This window comes from Diuraphis noxia, unplaced genomic scaffold, assembly GCF_037042655.1.
Source record: "Diuraphis noxia isolate RWA-SAM2 unplaced genomic scaffold, SU_Dnox_SAM2 contig0005, whole genome shotgun sequence".
In the NCBI taxonomy this organism is placed as follows: Eukaryota; Metazoa; Arthropoda; class Insecta; order Hemiptera; family Aphididae; genus Diuraphis; species Diuraphis noxia.
Window position 1 is genome coordinate 25,806,471 of NW_028301715.1, and position 9,076 is coordinate 25,815,546.

Genomic DNA, 9,076 nt, shown 5'->3' on the forward strand with positions numbered 1-9,076 from the left:
GTAATTGACTTGTCAAATCCAATATCTCACACTTGCACCGCCGCTAAACTGCATATGTTATACGATCACAATTTATCCGATTCCGCAACAATAATAAAAATACAAAATCTAATATTTGTCACACATAAAATAATAAAGTCTATTCTGCAAAAGTATTTATTTACATTTTTGTTTTTTATTGACTCTTTTTTGACTAATCAAGACTATGAGTTTTGATGTAATATAAATAAAAAATCAGTAGAATAATAAAATTATCTGTTTTTTAAGTCAATAAAAATATTTATATCATAGCCGTAGTGTTAAAGCTTAACCAATACCTAAGAGGTACACAATATGTATATTGAATTTATGATTAATAAAGTAAATATATTTAGCATATAAGTAGGTACCTATTATATATTATGAGGTCACAGACCACAAAGGTAATACATTTTAACAAGTACTTATATGGTTGTTTACATAATATATTATTTTGTTGTGCAAACCAAATGACTATAATTGCGGTTCACCGTTTTTTTTGCGCGCGTCACTCCCGACTCCCGTTAACCGACATTAACCATCACGGTCGCAATAGATCGTCCGGTCGAACGTCATCCCGAGAACGCTGTTAAGAATTTGTGGTTAATTATTCATTCTTTTAAAACATTATTATTCGTTACTATGATGGCGTGTGTGCTGCACAAAATTTCGGACGACCCGATTCCACAATAATGTAATAGAAAATCTACCTGATATACTATTATATACTTAAGTACCTACCAATTTATAAGTCCATCGTACATATTATTATATTATATCGCGTCGATTTATTATGATTTCAGCATCGCTATCTGCACGAAACATATTATATCTTATCGCCACAAATTACGATTTTAAATTAATAAAAAAATCATAGAACAATATTATAATATATAAAGTACAAAGACGATTCACAGAAAGTAACGTCTATAGTTACCGACGCGTGTTTATTCTTGCTCAATTCCCAGCACCATAAATCTAAATAAATTGAAAACTAACCTTATAGTTTGTATATGTTTAAGTGTATATTAATTTTATATTAATTTTATATACAATTTTATATAGTGCATACTGAATAGTGTGATTCATTTGAAGAATTATTTTCATATTATATCAAACATAATATGAATTAATAAATTAAGTCTTAATATTATAGGTGTGTACAGAGTTGGGTTTTAGTGTGAACTACTTTACCCACTAAATCAAATTTGCATGTCCACGTACCTAATATCGTTTAGCGCTATTTTATCAAACGTAAAATATGTACATATATTTGATAACATATTAAAGCCCATAAACTTATGTATTAATTTTTTATTATTTTAAAGTCTAAATTACATCATTATGACGTAAATATTTGTTTATCATACTTTCGAGTTGAAATAAAAAAATTAAACAATTCGTGGTTATAGATCGGTATAATAATAGTTGTGCACGGGTGTTCCCAAAAAACTGAATATATTAATATTTATAATATAATGGTTTTGTACCATTTTAAGTATTAAATTAATACCTAATAATAGCGACGTATCATCAAGTTTTGATGAAATCTTAAGTTATATTAGCTCCTACTAACAATAGGTATACCTACTTATAATATAATATTCATAATAGTCGACCATTCAACGTTTAAAATTATTGTTTTTATTTTTATTTAACCAGCTCATTAAAGAATGGGATTGTTTAAGTTTTAAATTAAATAAATACCTAGCATAGATATTTATTATTTACACTACATACACATTTAATGTATGAGATGCAAAAAAATGAATAATAGGTAATTATCGATTGTGGTTTAAAATTGTGTGTTGATTATAAAACTATAAATAATAAATGGAATTCATAGTTGTATTTTCAAGGATTATGATACAAGTTTTATTATACGTTTCATTTTTTTATTATACTACACGTAATCGTGAAATGTATGATATTTCAGATTATTCCTCTACATAAAATTTGAATTCATCATGAACCTCACATTAATGTGCGGTATCACATGATGTATATATACCTATGGGTACCTACTTAAGATTCAATTATAATATCTAAAAGAAATTAAATGTGACCAAAAAATAATTGTTTTGATTAAATATATTCTATTTAATAATTGTATAAATATGTATATAATTATAATTTAATAATATATGGGAGATTGAAAGGAAATAAAAATTAAGTAATAAAAAAAAAAAAAATAATAATATTATATAGGTAAATGTAAGTACATGATATGTAATCAATAATCATTATTGATTTAATACAAATTACAATTTTAATTTTTAAATATTATAATATAATACATCTAAAACAAATGTAAATCTATACTCACTTAACTAAAACTTTTAAATATACTATATACACATATCATAGTTCACCGTAAAACTAAAATGTATATTGGTCATTATATCAAAATATCTTATATACATAATGTAAACGATAATAGCTGGTATAGTGGTATTATAGTATAAGTAATTATTATAATAGCAAAAAACTCACAATTTATTAACGTAATTAATTTTACAGTCTAAAAATCATAAAACAAATTTGAATTAATTATATGGTCTGTAAAGATTTATATCACATAATATAATATGATGAGAATTGAAATGGTATGCATTAATGTAATGCACAATATAGGTACTCATTTAATTGATTATACCTAAAAAGAGTAAATAAATAAAAATTCATTAGTTACATATATATTAATTAGAAAAAGAATTGATTTCAAATTTAATATTTAGTCAGTTAGCATAATTTATTAGTTTGTAGATATTTAAATGCTTTCAATTTCCTACATTTTGTTGATATTTTTAAAGACTGAAATACGTAATAAAATTACCTACATTGTAAAAATTATTTACTTTCATATTGCATTTAATCGAACGCTTTCGTCAAAGTTCAATTGGTAAAAGTATTTAGACTTTAAAGCGCATAATTGTTGAACAATAATGCGATCGTACTATATAACTACTACGTTGGTATACAATGATTAGTTTTTCTGTTTCAAAAAGACAAAATTAAATTGCTCTATTTCCTAACAACTGCAGAAGTAGGTACCTATTTACAATGAAATTAAATAAATTAAATCTTAATTAGTTTTTATTTTTTTTTAATATGAATAGCTAAAATTAGAACAACCCAAATAACAGTCCGATATGGTATACATTATAGCACAGAATCATCATATTGAGCAGTGCGGATTCGATGCGACAAAATGGAACCGCTGCAGACGTCGTCGCAGTCTCTGAAATGCACCGGTCGCGTTGTTGTTGTATATGTAAGTGTTATAACACCGTTTTCGCATAACGACAGCAGGATCCACCTGTATAATCCACCTGTAGAATCATGGGATCTTAAAACGATCGCGATCGCTCGTTCATCGCGGCTATAATATATTATATACTCTCCGTCGAGATTTGAAGTTTTTTGTTCGCGCTGCTAACGGCGGTCATCATCTGAACGGAATTCGTCGTCACGGCCGTCAACATGGTCGACGAGACCAAATGTAGTTCGATCGAAGACGGTACGACCACGGACGAGGATCGGGACGTCCGAGTCGATTCCGGCGCGTCGGACGAGGAGCTCTGCACGGGCGAAGAAAACGAGGACGATGTGTCGTCGCCAACTTGGGCGGCGCTCTGACGTTTGGCATGTCTTGTCTTGTTTGGCGGCGGTCGCGGTGTAGACGATCTGGCGTCCAAACGTTCGGCGTCTTGCACCGGTATGGCCGCAGCCGCCGTATCCGGTCCCGCAAAGGCGCTCGCCTCGCTGTACGCGCCCGGACATCACTATATGTGCGGCAGTTTTCAGGCTTCATCATCACCTGCACTAGCAACAGCATCAAGCAGCCGCTGCGTCCAACAAGCCGACCGATGACAAGACGTACTTGCAGTACTCCGGAGCAGCGGGCGTCATTAAGGTTCCAGCGTATACCGGCCGCACCCGTCCAACGACGGCGGTGGTGCACCGGGTCCTATGCAGTCACCTTGGGCCGCGGCCGCAACCATCGAACCCTATACATCGTTCACGTAGCGCAATGCTTTCCTGTTCGCCGCCGACAAGAACCGACTGGCGGCTGGTACGTAATTTTTCTTATATACTATTTTAATATGAATATCTAAAATTGGAATAACCCCCGAATAACAGTCCAATATAGTAGGTATACATTATATAGCTCAGAATCAATCGATTTTCGAATGCCTTTTTTAATAATTGTGTCATTAAATATTGCGTCGAAATATGTAATATATATTTACAGTTATACTGTACCAAACAGGCATTAAGTATAGTTATATCAATTTACTATGTTATATTAAACGCTGTAGGTTCCTATATTTTATGCTGTGTACCATTTCATGCTGCTAATTTTTTTTTTTTTTGATAACATTACCTACATTATTTTATTGATAAATAATACAAAATACAGTTATTAGAATAATTGTTTTGTTTTGTATTTATAACATAAAATGTATGTGTGTGTGTGTGTTTGTGTACGAGCACTATATATACATTAATAGGTTTATCTACGCATAATATTATAATATACCTAAATACCTGTAGACATAATTTAATACAAATTAAAGATCGTACCTGCGTTTCATTGAGAATAGGCATAATATAACTCATGACATGAACGCATATAGGTATCTATGTAGATTGAATATTATTATTATGAATACCATACGTGCATTATCATTATTATACGTACAGTTTTGTATGATGATACTGAGATTATAATATAATTATTATTATAAACCAAATATATGATAATTTGTACGTAATAAATATGTACTGTATACTTATTAAAAGCTCACACCGCACCGCTGTATAAATATTACTAGTACATTTGAAAATGTATACTTCGTATTCATATAAATAACTTATGCCTACTCCTACTTATAAATATTCAAGTGTGATGCGATTTGTGCGAGGTGTTATCTTCCTTCCAATATTGAATAATATACAATATATTAATATCTACAATCCACTATACTGCAGTCATACTGGCTAAAATTAAAACGTAATTCAAACATTACTCTACTGCGCGTTAACATTCTGTAACCACGAGTCTATACCTAATACTGTTGTTAATATACTAAGAGTATTTCCATATTCCAATGGCTTTAATATACACATAACACGCAAAACACAATTCAATACCTAATACATATAAATGTGTCAACCCATATAATTTAAATTTATTTTATGATAACTCTTGTGTATAAATTATATTGTTCCTAATCTAAAGATATGATACTGTGTTTATTATTTTAAAAAATAGCAGGTATATATAGGCACTAACTATTACCAATATTAAGAAATATTTTCATAATAATAGCTAATAGGTGATTTTAGTTTTGTTAATAGATAATTCAAGTTGTGTATTTAAATACTATGTAAACACATAATCGTAATTGTAAATTTATGACATTGTAAAAATACTTGGTGTATTGACACAATTAAATAAATAAATAAAAAAAATTAATTAATAAATTAATGATATATACGTGCATGGGTACACTACATGAATATTAAATTACTTATAAATATACAATTTTGTTGAAAAAATGAAAATTTAATATATTTTATTATTGTGCTTATTGTCTAGGTTAATTTTAAATAATTCCGTTTAATATAGGAATCAAATACCTTCCTACTTTTATATAGATAGATAGTCTACATATATAGACACATTCATCATATATTATATATTATTTTATACAGGTAAATATTCATATTATTTGCTTGTAGACTGTAGAGGATAAATTATTTTCCTCAAGAATATATAAGTTAATAATTTATGCTGATTAATGCTTATACCTAATACTTGTATATTATATAATTATATCAAAAAATATAAATATAATTTAATAATATATAATATATCCTTACTATAAAAAAAAACAAAAAGAAATACATTTCAAGGCGGGTATTAGATTTTACCTAGGAAATTACTTTTTTGTTTTCATTTCCCATTTCATAAAGGTCTACACATATAGTTAGTTATTACAATCACACGATACGGTATAAAACTGAAAAAATATTCCATCCTCTCTATATAATATTATATTATACACCTATAATATACAACTGTTGTAATATTATAAAAATAAATTGCTTTTATACCAACGTTAAATTATTTTTTTTTTTCAGTATGATATATACATCTATATATAATATGTATATTGTATATAGTAGTATATACTTAAAATAAATGGAAATTTTGCGATTAAACGTCATATTTAAGAACAATGTTAATTCGGATTAAACCTTTTCGATTTGTACTTAATATTTTTATTGCGTACGGTACCCATAAAACTATCCAACCATCTGATGCACGATGTATAGGTACTTATATATACCTATAATAATATATAATATATGATATTATATAATATAGCTATTGGGTGGTGGACGGAGATTCAATTATAGAACAAATGCGCTGTACATAAACGGTTGAGTTAGTGTAATTATTGTTAGAGTTCTATGTTTTTGATAAAATAACAGTTGGCTTTAACCTTGAGGTATAATGTATAATATTCATCTATAGGTATTATATAGATATATGATAATATGACAAACGTTAAAAAACCATTATTCGTCTAAGAAGTTATAATGTAGGGCCGGATATGTAATTGGTTTTTCAAATGATATGTACGAGCTCGTACTCGGCAACCCTCTTAATCTTTATATTATTAGACCGACTGGTAATAAACATTATATAGGCACTTCTTATATTATGTATCTAATAATAATAAAAGTTTTTTATTAACTACGTTTATCATCTTTGGGTTTATTTACAACTCGTGCGCGTAACCCACCGCTATATATAATTTTATATAAAATCGTAGTCTTGAGCGTAAATAATATTTTGACTATAGTATTATTATTATTATTACCTATATACACACATACATAAAATATATTTATATATATGTACATTTTATCAGGTGCCTCCGGAGTACATATTTTCTTACTTATAAGAGATGCGTATACGAATACAAAATATTTCCATAAGTGCAAGTATAATTATTTATTCTTATTAAATGCAGGAATATGATATAATAATAAATGCGTATTATATATGCGCACTATGTATTTAACATATTTTTTTATTTTTTTTATGTCGGTACTTTTACATAAGTATACCTATCTATATAGTATTCAGAGACTACCGGGCCATGCAGCCACGTAGTTACTAGTATAAAATACTGTTTGGGCTATCCAACAGGCATTTGTCGCAATGATTTAAAAAATAGACATATTTTATATTATATTTATTCTCGATTTATATCAAATTTAAAACTTGACATATGAAAAATTCAAAAATAGTTTTTCAAAGATTTAAAATTTAAAGTGAATTCAGAATTTCCAAAAACTTAATATATGTTAGTTGTATGGTAATTATTTTACAAATAAAATATATCAGTGGATAGATAGGAATGTAGATCCACTGAAATTCTAAATATACAAAAATAATAATGAATATAATAAATTAATCCCCGAGTACCTACTTATGTAATATACTATCCATCTTATATAATCCGTATCTATAAAATAAATATGTGCCATCATACGGATACGATAATAGATATATGTTATGTACAATAAATTGTAAGTACCTCTTAAAAATAATTAAATAAATATTATCTTTGGTTAGGTTATTTAATGCTATACCTAATTGCTATACCTACTTATTATCCAAAAAATAGTTTTAACAGCTAATAAGTTAAAGTTACTATAATACGAGTATATACATAAAAAAAAACAATAGTACCTATCTGCAATATTTCAAATAATATTTAAGGTAAATATATTATATATGTGTATCCATCAGTTGTCGAGCCAGACTGAATATCGTCCTTTTTGTTTCAACCATCTGTCGGCAGATTTATTCGATATCGCTCCTCAATCCGTGAAATAATTTATTTCAGCCGAGCGTCTTTTGTCACATATAATATCATGTGCACATTGGTCGCCGCCGTGTAGATCCTTTCATCATCCGATTTATTTTTTTCGTTTTCTCTGATGTTACGCTGATATATTATGCTGCGCGAGTATGCAACTTTCGTGCAGCTTACTATTAGCCTCACTCCGCGTACAAGCCGCAATGTTATGTTATGATTATATTTTAACACCACGACGTTCGAAAAAATATATACCTATAAACATCTCACGCATTTAACTCAGCATTAACGTCACATTACTTTTATGCTATAAATATATAGGTATATAGGTATATTATATATAGTGGCCGCGTGCGATGTAAGTACCTCATATAATATACCTACACATATTATATATTACAGGCAGTACACAATTTGGTTGTAGGTAAAATCTTTACTATCCTCGTTCGCAACACTACTATAGGTATATACATAATAATTATACGCTGCGATGGCTGCAGTGGGTTTCGGTCATCACATCAAACGCGCGGCAACCCGCGATGATAATATAGCAATAAGCGTTAAAAATCAGTGGTACAGGTGCGGCGGAGAGTAATAACCAGCGGAATATTATATTATGGGACCGGACATCGCTGCATATCGTCGCTATTTATAATGTACCGCCACGGCGCGCGCGCGCGGGCGGACGGCGGCGGGATGCGGATAGCGCGCGGCTCGGATTAATTTTTTTTCGGCCGCATCGAAGCGGTGTTGTTGGCGGCGGCGGCGGGTGAGAGGCCGTGGTGGCCGCGAGCTTAAGTACGCGCCCGGCCACTCGCCGTAAACGTGAACGCACGACGCGACGTATGCTATTATACGAGCGGACGGCGAGGCGAGTTTTTGTGCGGCCGATGAGGAAGTGCAGCAGGAGCGCGCGAGGGGATCGTGCCCGACGCGTTGTTAAATGGGTTTTAATATCGTCGTCGTCGTCGTAGACCACCGCTCCGCCGCTAAATACCCTACGTCACTCATTCCATCGTCGACGGGTACTGATTTCCCGCGCGCGCGCCCCTCCACCAATCGGAACGCGGCCGAGGCGGTGCCCGGCGGACGCCCATCTCGACGGGCGGCGGTGACGGTGGTCGGCGCTGCTGCCGCCGTCGACGTGGTGCGCC

General features: G+C 30.9%; 1 pseudogene; it reads left to right on the forward strand.

Annotated features, from left to right (window-relative positions):
• Positions 1–3,472: 3,472 nt before the first annotated feature.
• On the forward strand, positions 3,473–4,101 carry LOC149055129 (uncharacterized; annotated as a pseudogene).
• Positions 4,102–9,076: the final 4,975 nt, after the last annotated feature.